Source organism: Oncorhynchus masou, chromosome 7 (assembly GCF_036934945.1).
Source record: "Oncorhynchus masou masou isolate Uvic2021 chromosome 7, UVic_Omas_1.1, whole genome shotgun sequence".
NCBI classification, from domain to species: Eukaryota; Metazoa; Chordata; class Actinopteri; order Salmoniformes; family Salmonidae; genus Oncorhynchus; species Oncorhynchus masou.
Window position 1 is genome coordinate 2,066,638 of NC_088218.1, and position 5,000 is coordinate 2,071,637.

Here is a 5,000-nt window from a genome sequence, read left to right on the forward strand (position 1 = left end):
TACCCCTCATACAATAGAGATAGTACCTACCCCTCATACAATAGAGATAGTACCTACCCCTCATACAATATAGATAGTACCTACCCCTCATACAATAGAGATAGTACTAATACAATAGAGATAGTACCTACCCCTCATACAATAGAGATAGTACTAATACAATAGAGATAGTACCTACCCCTCATACAATAGAGATAGTACCTACCCCTCATACAATAGAGATAGTACCTACCCCTCATACAATAGAGATAGTACCTACCCCTCATACAATAGAGATAGTACCTACCCCTCATACAATAGAGATAGTACCTACCCCTCATACAATAGAGATAGTACCTACCCCTCATACAATAGAGATAGTACCTACCCCTCATACAATAGAGATAGTACCTACCCCTCATACAATAGAGATAGTACCTACCCCTCATACAATAGAGATAGTACCTACCCCTCATACAATAGAGATAGTACCTACCCCTCATACAATAGAGATAGTACCTACCCCTCATACAATAGAGATAGTACCTACCCCTCATACAATAGAGATAGTACCTACCCCTCATACAATAGAGAGAGTACTAATACAATAGAGATAGTACCTACCCCTCATACAATAGAGATAGTACTCATACAATAGAGATAGTACCTACCCCTCATACAATAGAGATAGTACCTACCCCTCATACAATAGAGATAGTACTATAATAGCTTTTCTCCTTGTTCATCTCTACAATACCGTATCTCTATAGTCTTCACAATACCATAGCTCTATAATCTCTACAATACCATATATCTATAATCTCTACAATACCATATCTCTATAATCTCTACAATACCATATCTCTATAGTCTCTACAATACCATATCTCTATAATCTCTACAATACCATATCTCTATAGTCTACAATACTATATATCCACAATACCATATCTCTATAGTCTCTACAATACCATATCTCTATAGTCTCTACAATACCATTTCTCTACAATACCATATCTCTATAGTCTACAATACCATATCTCTACAGTCTCTACAATACCATATCTCTATAGTCTCTACAATACCATATCTCTATAGTCTCTACAACACCATATCTCTATAATCTCTACAATACCATATCTCTGCAATACCATTTCTCTATAATCTCTACAGTACCATATCTCTATAATCTCTACAATACCATATCTCTAAAATCTCTACAATACCATATCTATATAATCTCTACAATACCATATCTCTATAATCTCTACAATACCATATCTCTACAATACCATATATCTATAATCTCTACAATACCATATATCCACAATACCACATCTATATAGTCTCTACAATACCACATCTCTATAATACCACATCTCTATAATACCATATCTCTATTGTCTCTACAATACCATATCTCTACAATACCATATATCTATAGTCTCTACAATACCACATCTCTATAATACCATATCTCTATAATACCATATCTCTACAATACCATATCTATATAGTCTCTACAATACCATATCTCTATAGTCTCTACAATACCATATCTCTATAGTCTCTACAATACCATATCTCTATAGTCTCTATAATACCATATCTCTGTAGTCTCTACAATACCTCTATAATCTCTACAATACCATATCTCTATAATCTCTACAATACCATATCTCTATAGTCTCTACAATACCATATCTCTACCATTCCATATCTCTATAGTCTCTACAATACCATATCTCTATAGTCTCTACCATTCCATATCTCTATAGTCTCTACCATTCCATATCTCTATAATCTCTACAATTCCATATCTATATAGTCTTCACAATACCATATCTCTATAGTCTCTTCAATACCACATCTCTACAATACCATATCTCTATAGTGTCTACAATACCATATCTCTATAGTCTCTACAATACCATATCTCTACAATACCATATCTCTATAGTCTCTACAATACCATATGTCTACAGTCTCTACAATACCATATCTCTATAGTCTTCACAATACCATATCTCTATAGTCTCTACAACACCATATCTCTATAATCTCCACAATACCATATCTCTATAGTCTCTACAATACCATATCTCTGCAATACCATTTCTCTATAATCTCTACAATGCCATATCTCTATAATCTCTTCAATACCATATCTCTACAATACCATATCTCTATAATACCATATCTCTATAATCTCTACAGTACCATATCTCTACAATACCATATCTCTATAACATCTACAATACCATATCTCTTCAATACCATATCTCTATAATCTCTACAATACCATATCTCTGCAATACCATATCTCTATGACATCTACAATACCATATCTCTACAATACCATATCTCTATAGTCTCTACAATACCATATCTCTACAATACCATATCTCTATAGTCTCTACAATACAATATCTCTACAATACCATATCTCTATAGTCTCTACAATACCATTTCTCTATAGTCTCTATAATACCATATCTCTGTAGTCTCTACAATACCTCTATAATCTCTACAATACCATATCTCTATAATCTCTATAATACCATATCTCTGTAGTCTCTACAATACCTCTATAATCTCTACAATCTCTACAACACCATATCTCTATAATCTCCACAATACCATATCTCTATAGTCTCTACAATACCATATCTCTGCAATACCATTTCTCTATAATCTCTACAATGCCATATCTCTATAATCTCTTCAATACCATATCTCTATAATCTCTTCAATACCATATCTCTACAATACCATATCTCTATAATACCACATCTCTATAATCTCTACAATACCATATCTCTACAATACCATATCTCTATAACATCTACAATACCATATCTCTTCAATACCATATCTCAATAATCTCTACAATACCATATCTCTGCAATACCATATCTCTATGACATCTACAATACCATATCTCTACAATACCATATCTCTATTGTCTCTACAATACCATATCTCTACAATACCATATCTCTATAGTCTCTACAATACCATATCTCTACAATACCATATCTCTATAGTCTCTGCAATACCATATCTCTATAGTCTCTATAATACCATATCTCTGTAGTCTCTACAATACCTCTATAATCTCTACAATACCATATCTCTATAATCTCTATAATACCATATCTCTGTAGTCTCTACAATACCTCTATAATCTCTACAATACCATATCTCTATAATCTCTACAATACCATATCTCTATAGTCTCTACAATACTATATCTCTATAGTCTCTACAATTCCATATCTCTACCATTCCATATCTCTATAGTCTCTACAATACCATATCTCTATAGTCTCTACCATTCCATATCTCTATAGTCTCTACCATTCCATATCTCTATAGTCTCTACCATTCCATATCTCTATAATCTCTACAATTCCATATCTATATAGTCTCTACAATACCATATCTCTATAGTCTCTACAATACCATATCTCTATAATACCATATCTCTATTGTCTCTACAATACCACATCTCTACAATACCATATATCTATAGTCTCTACAATACCACGTCTCTATAATACCATATCTCTATAATACCATATCTCTACAATACCATATCTATATAGTCTCTACAATACCATATCTCTATAGTCTCTATAATACCATATCTCTGTAGTCTCTACAATACCTCTATAATCTCTACAATACCATATCTCTATAGTCTCTACAATACCATATCTCTATAGTCTCTACAATTCCATATCTCTACCATTCCATATCTCTATAGTCTCTACAATACCATATCTCTATAGTCTCTACCATTCCATATCTCTATAGTCTCTACCATTCCATATCTCTATAATCTCTACAATTCCATATCTATATAGTCTTCACAATACCATATCTCTATAGTCTCTTCAATACCACATCTCTACAATACCATATCTCTATAGTGTCTACAATACCATATCTCTATAGTCTCTACAATACCATATCTCTACAATACCATATCTCTATAGTCTCTACAATACCATATGTCTACAGTCTCTACAATACCATATCTCTATAGTCTTCACAATACCATATCTCTATAGTCTCTACAACACCATATCTCTATAATCTCCACAATACCATATCTCTATAGTCTCTACAATACCATATCTCTGCAATACCATTTCTCTATAATCTCTACAATGCCATATCTCTATAATCTCTTCAATACCATATCTCTATAATCTTTTCAATACCATATCTTTACAATACCATATCTCTATAATACCATATCTCTATAATCTCTACAATACCATATCTCTATAACATCTACAATACCATATCTCTTCAATACCATATCTCTATAATCTCTACAATACCATATCTCTGCAATACCATATCTCTATGACATCTACAATACCATATCTCTACAATACCATATCTCTATAGTCTCTACAATACCATATATCTATAGTCTCTACAATACCATTTCTCTATAGTCTCTATAATACCATATCTCTGTAGTCTCTACAATACCTCTATAATCTCTACAATACCATATCTCTATAATCTCTATAATACCATATCTCTGTAGTCTCTACAATACCTCTATAATCTCTACAATCTCTACAACACCATATCTCTATAATCTCCACAATACCATATCTCTATAGTCTCTACAATACCATATCTCTGCAATACCATTTCTCTATAATCTCTACAATGCCATATCTCTATAATCTCTTCAATACCATATCTCTATAATCTCTTCAATACCATATCTCTACAATACCATATCTCTATAATACCACATCTTTATAATCTCTACAATACCATATCTCTACAATACCATATCTCTATAACATCTACAATACCATATCTCTTCAATACCATATCTCTATAATCTCTACAATACCATATCTCTGCAATACCATATCTCTATGACATCTACAATACCATATCTCTACAATACCATATCTCTATAGTCTCTACAATACCATATCTCTATAGTCTCTATAATACCATATCTCTGTAGTCTCTACAATACC

At 32.3% G+C, this 5,000-nt stretch overlaps 2 protein-coding genes across 2 annotated transcripts in view; one reads left to right on the top strand and one right to left on the bottom strand.

Annotated features, from left to right (window-relative positions):
- Nucleotides 1-5,000, bottom strand: part of LOC135542910 (protein diaphanous homolog 3-like) — a 1,769,082-nt gene that overhangs the window by 857,338 nt on the left and 906,744 nt on the right. The gene's annotated exons all lie outside the window — the stretch shown is intronic.
- Nucleotides 1-5,000, top strand: part of LOC135542890 (protein diaphanous homolog 3-like) — a 467,767-nt gene that overhangs the window by 134,818 nt on the left and 327,949 nt on the right. The window lies entirely within an intron of this gene.